This window comes from Rhinoderma darwinii, chromosome 11, assembly GCF_050947455.1.
Source record: "Rhinoderma darwinii isolate aRhiDar2 chromosome 11, aRhiDar2.hap1, whole genome shotgun sequence".
Lineage (NCBI taxonomy): Eukaryota > Metazoa > Chordata > Amphibia > Anura > Rhinodermatidae > Rhinoderma > Rhinoderma darwinii.
Window position 1 is genome coordinate 70,092,452 of NC_134697.1, and position 12,701 is coordinate 70,105,152.

At 47.1% G+C, this 12,701-nt stretch overlaps 1 protein-coding gene and 1 long non-coding RNA gene across 2 annotated transcripts in view; one reads left to right on the forward strand and one right to left on the reverse strand.

Annotated features, from left to right (window-relative positions):
* Positions 1 to 5,267: 5,267 nt before the first annotated feature.
* On the reverse strand, positions 5,268 to 11,308 carry LOC142663928 (uncharacterized). Its single transcript, XR_012851166.1, has 3 exons — positions 11,095 to 11,308; positions 10,820 to 10,887; positions 5,268 to 5,357 (listed from the first exon to the last, which is right to left on the reverse strand). It is a non-coding gene; the product is annotated as an uncharacterized LOC142663928 (long non-coding RNA).
* A 1,186-nt stretch (positions 11,309 to 12,494) lies between these two features.
* BMS1 (BMS1 ribosome biogenesis factor) overlaps positions 12,495 to 12,701 on the forward strand; it is a 48,439-nt gene continuing 48,232 nt past the window's right edge. Inside the window, exon 1 of the mRNA XM_075841723.1 lies at positions 12,495 to 12,599. The gene's annotated coding sequence lies outside the window, so the exon portion shown is untranslated. The remainder of the gene's footprint in view (positions 12,600 to 12,701) is intronic.

The window sequence follows — 12,701 nt, forward strand, 5'->3', positions numbered from 1 at the left end:
GTGACTGCTTTTGGCATGTAAGATAGTGTTTCCTGAAGTTGGTTTGTGATATGTTTTAGTTTGAATTGTATTACCTGGTGTGGCTAGTAATTGAAGATCCTATTTTTCTCCTGTTGTTCGCAGCTGGCCATGCGGGAATCCGGGCGCTGTCTGTCCCCAGACACAACCAATGGTGAGCTGGAGGATTTCCTCCCCTCCTATTCCCTACTCATAATTTTTGTAAAAAAAAATGGTGTCGGATTTATATGGAATCTGAAGGAGAAACCTGTATTTGTCTTTGTATGAGGCACAATATGACCCTATAGTTGTCGGCGGGTGAATTATTACAGCTCCATACAGCATGAGCATGAGACATAATTATGGCCATATTACAGTGCCATTTTGACATCTGTATAAAGGTCACCATACCCCTGCGGTTCTACTGAGCATAAAACTTTATGGTGATCTAAGTTCAGTAGAACCGTGAGGGTCAGGTTCTTGTGGCGATAGTAAGCTGGAAATAATGTGGCCATATTATTGCTGTCTGAAATTGGCCTAAAGTATGCTGGGAAAAATGTCAACTGGTTCTGATGTTCATCAAAACTTTGAAAAGTCCCCAAATCTGGCTATATGTGACTAAATATTAAAGGGCTTTTTGAAGAAATTAAACATTGCGGGTCTATGCTTAGGACAGGCCATCAATGCCTGCTCAATGAGGGTCAAATCACTGGGACCCCAGCTGATAAGCAGAATGAAGGACCACTTTATTGTTTACAGCATCACACATACAAGTGTTTCAGTGCCTGGTACTGCGCCTCAGTCCCATTTACTTAAAATAAACTGTGATACAGTACCGGGCATTACCACCCGTACAGATGCACCGCTATGCCTGTATAAACCAGGACAAGCCAACAATTGTTAAAGAGGCTCTGTCACCAGATTTTGCAACCCCTATCTGCTATTGCAGCAGATAGGCGCTGCAATGTAGATAACAGTAACGTTTTTATTTTTAAAAAACGAGCATTTTTGGCCAAGTTATGACCATTTTTGTATTTATGCAAATGAGGCTTGCAAAAGTACAACCGGGCGTGTTTACAGTAAAAGTACAACTGGGCGTGTATTATGTGTGTTACATCGGGGCGTTTTTACTAGCTGGGCGTTAGGAATGGGAGTGTATGATGCTGACGAATCAGCATCATCCACTTCTGTTCCTTAACACCCAGCTTCTGGCAGTGCAGACACACAGCGTGATCTCGAGAGATCACGCTGTGACGTCACTCACTTCCTGCCCCAGGTCCTGCATCGTGCGAAGGCACAGGTCGCACACCCCTAAGGCCGGCCCTGCTCATAAGCATAAGATTCCGGGGGGTGTCCCGCTGTCCCGGGCTGCCAGTGGTATGTTCCGGTGTCAACTGTATCTGCGTCCTCAGGATGCAGATACAGTTGAATCCAATGCTGAAGCAAGGAACTGTCAGCTCCCTGCTTCAGCATTCACTTCAAGCGTTAATCCCGGGGAAGCCCTTAACATCACTGTTTATATATGGACAGTGATGTCCGGCTTTTAACTATAGAGTACCCGGCCAGAGCAATGCCAGAATTGCCCACGCTCTGGCCAAGGATTCCGCTCCTAGAGGGAGCCCCTGACGTCACAGTCCATATATGGACAGTGAGCTCAAGGGTTTATCCAAGAGCGAAATCCCTGGCCTGAGCGTTGCCGACACTCTGGCCGGGCATTTTGCTCCTAGAGGTAGCCCCTGACATCACTGTACATATGGACAGTGACGTCAGGAGCTCCTCTTGGAGTGGAATCCCCGGCCACAGCGTGGCCGACACCCTGGATGGGGCTTCCACTCCTAGAGGAAGCCCCAATGGCACTATTTACAGGGGGTAGCGCTATCTAGAGGCAGAGCGGTGCTATCTTCAAGGGGGTGGCACTATCTGCACTGTGGCACTATATGGGCACTATCTACAGGGGACACTGTGGTACTATGAGGGCACTGGCACTAAGGGGGCATTATACTGTATGGTGGCAGCTAAGGAGGTGATTAAGAAAAAAAAAATATATATATATGTATATAGTGAAATACAAAAGTAATAAGCGGTATATGGAAGGGAATGGTTATTGCACTGTTGCGCCGGCTACAGAGAACTGTCCGGCGCAATGGTGCTGATTCGGACATAATAAATGGCGAGAAATAAGGGGGGGGCAGCGGTGCGGAGGCAGCAGGGGGGCCTGGTATTAAGGTGCACACAGTGGTTAAAACCGTATCTCAACCTTGAAATGAGTATATCAGGCAGCGCAGAGACGGACATATAATCGTATCATTGATAGCAGTATGGAGACAGACAGCCAATCAGAAGCCGGCAGATGGCCAAGCCCCTGTTGCCATAGTGCCGGGACGCTAGTTCCATAATAAGTTGGGAGCCAGCCAACCAGGTGTCGGCAAATCTGTCGAGCCCCTGGTAACCATAGTTACAAGACGCTATCTTAGTGAACAGGACACTGACAAGCGGAAAAAACCCTTGTATAAGTAAATGAGACTCAGGCCAACAGAGATTAGGAATAAGGTGACAATATGTGGTAACATCCACTAATAAGGGAAATAACGCTGGTAAGGGAATAAAAACGCTGAAATGGTGGATCTATCTATCTATCTATCTATCTATCTATCTATCTATCTATCTATCTATCTATCTATCTATCTATCTATCTATCTATCTATCTATCTATCCATGCCCATGACATGGGTCCATGTGAAGGAGCGAGCGCTGACTACTACCTTTCTTTCTTGCTGCTATGGGTAAGGCTGTTTGATCCAATTGGTACATTGATGCACTAGCACTTTACTCCAGTTGTTCTCCCCCCCCCCCTTTCTCTATTACTGATTGAACATATACAGTGAAGGAAATAAGTATTTGATCCCTTGCTGATTTTGTAAGTTTGCCCACTGTCAAATACATGAACAGTCTAGAATTTTTAGGCTAGTTTAATTTTACCAGTGAGAGATAGATTATATAAAAAAAAAATCACATTGTCAAAATTATATATATTTATTTGCATTGTGCACAGAGAAATAAGTATTTGATCCCTTTGGCAAACAAAACTTAATACTTGGTGGCAAAACCCTTGTTGGCAAGCACAGCAGTCAGACATTTTTAGTAGTTGATGATGAGGTTTGCACACATGTTAGATGGAATTTTGGCCCACTCCTCTTTGCAGATCATCTGTAAATCATTAAGATTTCAGGCTGTCGCTTGGCAACTCGGATCTTCAGCTCCCTCCATAAGTTTTCGATGGGATTAAGGTCTGGAGACTGGCTAGGCCACTCCATGACCTTAATGTGCTTCTTTTTGAGCCACTCCTTTGTTGCCTTGGCTGTATGTTTCGGGTAATTGTCGTGCTGGAAGACCCAGCCACGAGCCATTTTTAATGTCCTGGTGGAGGGAAGGATATTGTCACTCAGGATTTGACGGTACATGGCTCCATCCATTCTCCCATTGATGCGGTGAAGTAGTCCTGTGCCCTTAGCAGAGAAACACCCCCAAAACATAATGTTTCCACCTCCATGCTTGACAGTTGGGACAGTGTTCTTTGGGTCATAGGCAGCATTTCTCTTTCTCCAAAAACGGCGAGTTGAGTTAATGCCAAAGAGCTCAATTTTAGTTTCATCTGACCACAGCACCTTCTCCCAATCACTCTCAGAATCATCCAGATGTTCATTTGCAAACTTCAGACGGGCCTGTACATGTGCCTTCTTGAGCAGGGGGACCTTGCGGGCACTGCAGGATTTTAAACCATTACGGCGTAATGTGTTACCAATGGTTTTCTTGGTGACTGTGGTCCCAGCTGCCTTGAGATCATTAACAAGTTCCCCCCGTGTAGTTTTCGGCTGAGCTCTCACCTTCCTCAGGATCAAGGATACCCCACGAGGTGAGATTTTGCATGGAGCCCCAGATCGATGTCGATTGACAGTCATTTTGTATGTCTTCCATTTTCTTACTATTGCACCAACAGTTGTCTCCTTCTCACCCAGCATCTTACTTATGGTTTTGTAGCCCATTCCAGCCTTGTGCAGGTCTATGATCTTGTCCCTGACATCCTTAGAAAGCTCTTTGGTCTTGCCCATGTTGTAGAGGTTAGAGTCAGACTGATTCATTGAGTCTGTGGACAGGAGTCTTTTATACAGGTGACCATGTAAGACAGCTGTCTTTAATGCAGGCACCAAGTTGATTTGGAGTGTGTAACTGGTCTGGAGGAGGCTGAACTCTTAATGGTTGGTAGGGGATCAAATACTTATTTCTCTGTGCACAATGCAAATAAATATATATAATTTTGACTATGTGATTTTCTTTTTTTTTTTATATATATATATATATAATCTATCTCTCACTGGTAAAATTAACCTAGCCTAAAAATTCGAAACTGTTCATGACTTTGACTGTGGGCAAACTTACAAAATCAACAAGGGATCAAATACTTATTTCCTCCACTGTATATAGGGTTCACCAATGATTAATGGGGTAGCCTCCCCTTGTGGGTTTATACATGATTTATAGCCCATATATCTGTATACAATATTCAGCAAGTGTCAATAATTGCTCCTATGTTCATACTAGGGTCTTGTCTGTAATCATGTTTTCAGTACGGGACAGTAGTTCCACGGAGAGGCAGGGACTCCTAGCGTCGTACATAACTATGATGCTAGGAGCCTGGCTCCCTGCAGTGTTCAGTCCGGGATTAGCGGCCGAAATACATTCCATCCATTACGGACGTAATGTGCTCGTGTGAATCCAGCCTTAGGCTGGGGAAGGCCAAAAACAGTGGCCCTTCCCACCCTGGTAATGCTAGGCTGCTGCTGCTGTGTTGTATCTGGCTGGTTATGAAAATTGGGTGGGACCCCACATCGCTCTTTCCAATTATTTTTTTTTATATTTTTTTTAAAAGACGTGGGCCCCCCCCCATTTTTATAACCAGCCAGATACAATAAAGCAGCAACAGCAGCCTAGCATCACCAGGGTGGGAAAGGCCTCTTTCTGCCTGATAATAACAGCCTGTGGCCGGTATTACAGGTACTGGTTCATACCCAGCTCTTCCCAGCACCCCTGGTGGCGGTGGGTACCGGGGTAATAATGGGGGTTAGTGTTAGCCTCTGGACCGGCTAACATTGAGCCCCGCCTTAGCAATGGATGCTGTTAATCAGCCGGCAGCCATTACTAAGGCGGTACTAATATAGTTAAAAAAAACACAAAGACATAGAAAAAATATTTTATTGAAATAAAATAAAAAACCCACACAACCCTCATTAACCATTTTATTGATAATAAAAAAAGCCATCATCGAAGTAGTCCTCGAATCTGCCGTAGTCCAATGACCGATCCTGTAAGAAAACACACAAAAAACGATTAGTAACACATGTGTTAGGCTTAGATACAGGGCCCATGTGTGATACTGTCTGTGGGACCCTGTATCTAAGCCTACCATAAGGTAGGCTTAGATACAGGGTCCAGCAGACAATAATCTTATACAGTATAAGATTACTGTGTGCTGGGGCCCCGTATCTAAACCTACCGTGTGGTAGGCTTATATACAGGGCCCATCAGACAGGATTACACATGGGCCATGTATCTCTGCCTACCATGTGATTGGCTTAGATACAGGGCCCAGCAGACAGCATGACACAATCTGTGATCCTGTCTCATGCGCCCTCTAAGCCTGCTACATCGTAGGCTTAAAGGGGTTATCCAGTCCGTAAACATTGATGGCCTATCCTCAGAATAGGCCATCAATAGCTGATGTGTCGGGGTCCGTCTCCCGGGAGCCGGCCAATCAGCTGTCTTGAAGGGGCCGCAGAACTCGTACGAGAGCTGCTTCCCCTTCATTTCCCTTACTCGCTCACACTGTGAATCGCCGACATGGATTCAGTGTGAGCAAGTGACTGGAATGAATGGGAAGCAGCTCTCATACGAGTGCTGTGGCCCCTTCAAAACAGCAGATTGGCCGGCTCCCGGGAGTCGGACCCGCCAATCAGCTTCAGCAGACAGGGATATTAATCCTACCCTCCTCTTCAGCCGCGGCAGAAGTTCTGTCCTGACTCTATCCAGGATCACGATGTTGTGCGCGGCGCATAGCGTTGTGACGTCATGCGATGCAGCGCCCGCGGCCCGAGTTACTATAGTAACTTTTTATTAATGTGGTGCGGGGGGCCGCGGGCCCCCCTGGCTTCGGGGCCCGGTCGCAATTGCGACCGCTGCGACCCCTATAGCTACGCCACTGACTATAACAAAACATGTGATACAATGTGACATAATGTATACGTGTTCTTTTCTGATGACTCCAGGACAAAATCCCTTGTGATTTAGAGAAGGAGGAGACATGGTCAATATTGATTAGATAGACTGAAGGCCATGGCCCCTCTTATGTGATTGGAAAGGAAGACATGGCCAACAACCCTTTTAATGATATATCATCTATGTATTGTTTCCTAATAAACTAGAGAATCTGATTGCACTTACAAAATGTGTGAAGTGTGTAGTTTCTCTCCGATGCATCGTCAAGCTCTCCCACATATTTGAAACCAGAGAAGAGACTACGAGGTCCAGTTGATGACCTGCCTAAATTGATGACCCTAACAATAACCATCAGCCCACCACTCACAGTAAAATAACCATAAGCCCACCACTCACAGTAAAATGACCATAAGCCGACCACTCACAGTAATATGACCATCAGCCCGCCACTCACAGTAAAATAACCATCAACCCCCCCACTCTCACTAAAATGACCATCAGCCCGCCACTCACACATTCCCCTTGTAGATAGTTCCACACAGCCCCTTTGTAGGTAGTGCCACACAGCCCCCTGGAGGGTAGTGCCACACAGCCCCCTTGTCGGTATTACCACACAGCCCCCTTGTAGGTAGTGCCACACAGCCCCTTTTAGGTAATGCCACACAGTCCCTTATAGGTAGTGCCACACAGCACCCTGTAGGTAGTGCCACACAGCCCCCTGGTAGGTAGTGATACACAGCCTCCTGATAGGTAGTGCCACACAGCCCCATCGTAGGTAGTGTCACACTGCCCTTTGTAGGTAGTGCCACACAGCCCCTTGTAGGTAGTGCCACACAGCCCCCTTGTAGGTAGTGCCACACAGCCCCTTTTAGGTAATGCCACACAGCCCCTTGTAGGTAGTGCCACACAGCACCCTGTAGGTAGTGCCACACAGCCCCCTTGTAGGTAGTGCCACACAGCCCCTTTTAGGTAATGCCACACAGCCCCTTTTAGGTAGTGCCACACAGCACCCTGTAGGTAGTGCCACACAGCCCCCTGGTAGGTAGTGATACACAGCCTCCTGATAGGTAGAGCCACACAGCCCCCTAGTAGGTAGTGCCACACTGCCCTTTGTAGGTAGTGCCACACTGCCCCCTTGTAGGTAGTGCCACACAGCACCCTGTAGGTAGTGCCACACAGCCCCCTCGTAGGTAGTGCCACACAGCCCCCTGGTAGGTAGTGATACACAGCCCCCTTGTAGGTAGTGCCACACAGCCCCCTCGTAGGTAGTGCCACACAGCCTCCTGATAGGTGGTGATACACAGCACAATGGTAGGTAGTGCCGCCCAGCCCCCTGGTTTACGTCCTGAAATACGCCTGAAAACACAGCATGTGAACGTATGCGGCCCCTGGGGCTGTCATCTGCGGCCCGCGGGACACAGAGCCGCTAGTATCGGCTCTGCTCCGAGACTCTGGAATTCCCTGACATCGCTGTCCACATATGAACAGCGATGTGTGGGGATTCCCCAGAGCCGGAGTCCCGGGCAAAGTGCTAGTACAGGCTCAGCTCCGGGACTCTGTGGAATTCCCTGACATCGCTGTCAACATATGAACAGCGATGTCTGGGGCTTCCCCAGAGCCGGAGTCCCGTGCAGAGCGCTAGTATCGGCTCTGCTCCGGGACTCTGAGGAATTCCCTGACATCGCTGTCCATGTTTGGACACGCGATGTCTGGGGCTTCCCCAGAGTCGGAGTCCCGGGCAGAGCGCTAGTACAGGCTCTGCTCCGGGACTCTGTGGAATTCCCTGACATCGCTGTCAACATATGGACAGTGTGTCAGGGTCTGCCCCAGAGCCGGAGTCCCGTGCAGAGCGCTAGTAGAGGCTCTGCTCCGGGACTCTGTGGAATTCCCTGACATCGTAGTCCATATATGGACAGTGTGTCAGGGTCTTCCCCAGACCGGAGTCCCGGCAGAGCGCTAGTTTAGGCTCTGCTCTGGGACTCTGGGGAAGCCTCTGACTTTGCTGTCCATACATCGACAATGATGTCAGGGGCTTCCCCAGAGCAGGAGTCCCAGTGATGTCAGGAGCACAGCTGGAGTCCCAAGAAGAGTATACTAGCGCTCTGCCCGGGACTCCAGCTCTAGGGTTGCCCCTGATATCTCTGTCCATATATGGACAGTGATGTCAGGAGCAGAGCTGGAATTCCAGGCAGAGTGCTAGAAGCGGCTCTGCTCCGGGACTCCAGCTCTGGGCAAGCCCCTGACATCACTGTGGTAGCATCTGCGGAGGGCACTGTGGCAGCATCTGCGAAGGGCACTGTGGCAGCATCTGCGGAGGCCACTGTGGCATTATCTACAAGTGGGTGTGTGGCAGTATCTGCAGAGGACACTGTGGCATTATCTAGGGGTGTGTTGCATTATCTACAGAGGGCACTGTGGCATTATCTACAGAGGGCACTGTGGCCTTATCTACAGAGGGCACTGTGGCCTTATCTACAGAGGGCACTGTGGCCTTATCTAGGGGTGTGTTGCATTATATACAGTGGGCACTGTGGCAGCATCTACAGAGGACACTGTGGCAGCATCTACAGAGGGCACAGTGGCAGCATCTACAGAGGGGACAGCGGCAGCATCTACAGAGGGCACTGCGGCAGCATCCACAGAGGGCACTGCGGCAGCATCCACAGAGGGCACTGCGGCAGCATCCACCGAGGGCACTGTGGCACTATCTAAAAAGGGGCTGCCCAATCTTGACATGTTTGTCTGCCAAACGCTGCTAACTGAGCCTCCGGACTGCATTTAGCGACACTTAAACTGGAAAGCTGGATTGTTGAAATAAGCACGTGGAGAAATATCTCAAATTTTAAACCTAGCGGTATTATTATAGTAATGTAGTGTTATAGTAGTTCAAATAACTAATTGATTAACAATAATTTTGTATTGTATCAAATTTGAAAGTAATGCGACCCGTCAACTTCCCATTTTTTCTATATGCGGCCCACTTACCCGGCCGAGTTTGAGACCCCTAAAAAAGACGCCCGCGTCAAAGAAGTGCCTGTCAATTCTTCAGACGTAAATGGAGCCGTTTTCCATTGACTCCATGGAAAAACAGCTCCATTTACGTCCGTAATGGACGCAGCGAAATAGCGCCTCAACATGCCATTACGGCTGAAATTACGGTGCTGTTTTCTCCTGAAAACGTTTCAATCTCCTGGCAGCTTGAGGGAGAAGTTCGTTAGCTGACAGCAGGGGGAGCACATGCACTGTATTGAGGGGGAGGAGGGGGGACTTGCTTGGTCTGATCCGTTAGATGGTGTGTGGGTTCTCTTCATCTGCTTACACATTTTATCCTCTCTCTGATGCAGGGTGTAAATATAAGGTCATTGTGATGCCGATTGCCGTGGTGCCCACTGTCCTGAATGCACTGTCAGTATTGCTTATTTTGTATTGATGTGTGTTCCTGATATCCATGGATTTTGTCTATAATATTATCTTCTCTTCTGCTGGACAGAAGACTGCAGTGCATTGTGTTCGGAAGTGTGATCTGCATAATACCTTTATTTTATCTTTATTTTGTTCTCTTCTTGCTTTCTATTGCTATATATGTATGATGGATGTTTATATTTTCTGTTTTGATGTATAAAAATTCTGCTGAAAATATAAATAAAAGAATGTTAGGCCCTGTTCACACTGAGTTTTTTGCAGGAGGAAAATTCCTCCTGTAAAAACTGACCCTGGAGGTTTTCATGTTTGATGTGGTTTTTGACGTGGTTTTTGAGGCGGTTTTCCAGGCGGTTTTTCAGGCTGTTTTTGCAGAGGTTTTCACACGCATGAGGCTGGGTTCACACAACCATGTTACGTCCATAATGTACGAAACGGAAGACCCGGACCGAAGACAGTGCAGGGAGCCGGGCTCCTAGCATCATAGTGATGTACGACGCTAGGAGTCCCTGCCTCTGCGTGGAACTACTGTCCCGTACTGTAATCATGATTACAGTACGGGACAGTTGTCCTGCAGCGAGGCAGGGACTCCTAGCGTCGTACATCACTATGATGCTAGGAGCCCGGCTCCCTGCACTGTCTTCGGTCCGGGTCTTCCGGCTGAAATACGTTCCGTACATTACGGACGTAACATGGTCGTGTGAACCCAGCCTGACATCCTTCTGTCATTGAAATGAATGGTGATGCAAACGGAACTTACTTCACACTTGCCTTTCCGTTGAGGGGTTCCCCTGACTGAAAGCACCGACGGAACCCCTCAGCAGAAACCACGCTGATGTGAACAGGCCCACATTAAAAAAAACATTGTTTTCTGTTTGCATCATCATTGACTTCAATGCTGATGGATCCGTTGCTAATGGGATTCCCTACACTGCGGTATTGGTTCAGTCGAAACGACAGAACCCTTTGCACAACGGGGACAAACAGAAACCATTAGCAACGGATCTGTCACCACTTCACACTTGCCTTTCCGTTGAGGGGTTCCCCTGACTGAAAGCACCGACGGAACCCCTCAGCGGAAACCACGCTGATGTGAACATGCCCACATTAAAAAAAAAAAAAGTATACTTACTTCTTGAATCAATTTCCCAACATCAATGTCCATTCGGTGGTACACCTCTGCTGTCGTCATTTCTGTTCCTGAAATGTTAAAAAAATAAATAAAAAAGAGATGACATACATGAACAACTGCATAACAAAATTAAAAAATTAAAAATAAAAAAATTGAAAAAAAAAATCTAAAAAAAAAATTGAAAAAAAAGATTAAAAAAAAAAAATCTAAAAAAAAAAAATGCACAGCTCCATACATGTATAGCATGTATGGAACATAGGAGCAAGTGCACTTACTTGTATTTGGATGCAGGACTTCGGTTTTCTGTATCCCTGAGTTCTGTCCACGATGTGTTTTTCTGGCTCCACGAGCAGACAGGAAATGACAGCCCCTTGCTGGGCTGGACTAGCAGCAGGAGACGAGTCCTGCAAGAAACTCCTCCAAAACACTCGGCAATATACTCGTCAGAAAACACCTCACTAGTTTGAGGTGTTTTTTGACGTGTCCCCATTGCTTTCAATGCGGTTTTGGACGCGGAAACCGCATCAAGAAGGGTCATGTCCCTTCTTTTTGCCGCGAGGCGTTTTTTTTACTCGCGGTAAAAAAACGCCTCCGTCTCCCATTGAAATCAATGGGAGTCATTTTGGGTCGTTTTTGGCGCGTTTTCCGACGCGTTTTCCGCGTCAAAAAACGTGTCAAAAAACTCCGTGTGAACAGGGCCTTAAAAATAATAATAATAATAATTTTTCGTCCATTTTCCAGGCGTTTACGGCATGAAAAACGGCCGGAAATAGGTTGTGTGATCATACCCTTATTTTTACACCACTGAATTAAAAAAACGCCTCATGAAAAGAAGTAGCATGTCACTTCTCGAGGTGTCTTTGGAGCTGATTTTCCATTGACACTATGAAAAACGCCTCAAAGGAAGCTTCAAATTAAAAGAATCTTCATTTTCGGCCCTGTTCACACGGGGTATATTGGTGCTGATTTTGATGGGGAAACCGTGTCGGAATCAGTGCCAAAAAACGCCCAAAACATCCTACAATTGATTTCAATGGGAGTTGGAAGTCTTTTTTTCCTGTTCACGGTTTTAGCCGCTCAGGAAAAAAAAGCAACATGCTCTTTCTGCCCACGGTTCCGTCTCTGACCTCCCTTTGAAATCAATGGGAGGCAGAGAAAGCGGGTTTTTTTTGACAGACGTGCTCAATGGCTGCGGACGAAAAATGCTGCCAAAACCGCGGCAAGAAAGTGCAGTTTTTTTTTTTTCCTGCCTGCAAACTACTCAGTGTGAACAGGGCTGTCAGGTTCAAAAACAGCTTGAAATCAGAGGCCGCTTTCCCCCAAAACAGCTCCGTAATTTTCAGCTACTTCTTTATGTATGTGCCAACTTATGAGTGGTCACTCACATTTCCAGGAATCCTGAACGGCAAATGTGCTTTATATAAGTATATGAGATGAGTACGTTAATAGACTGGGATACCAGGGGGTTAATCTCAGGTAATGGCAGCTCTATCGATCGTAACCCAGCTTTCCCTAAAACAGAGAGGTATCAGGTAATTTTTTTTATTTTAGTTCTAAATGCTCCGCACTTGCCCATTTGTGGCGACGGAGCTCTGACAATACGCACAGCACATACGCACAGCACCCTGCTGCGCATTCTAGCTTGAGCACTTTGGTTCCGTTTGGAGCTGTTTCCTGACGTGCCAGAACGTAGGCGGACACTTCCGGCGGAAGTCGCGACCATGTGGACTGTGTAAGTGAAGACTAGAGTGGATCGCAGCCGGAGACGCTCACAGTTGATGTAAGTAAAGTTATAAACAGATAACCGCATAGGAATGCCGTGCTCCGGCTGATGTGCTACAAGTCGCAGCGTTTATTATTGGCCTTTAGAAAGCATAGCTTT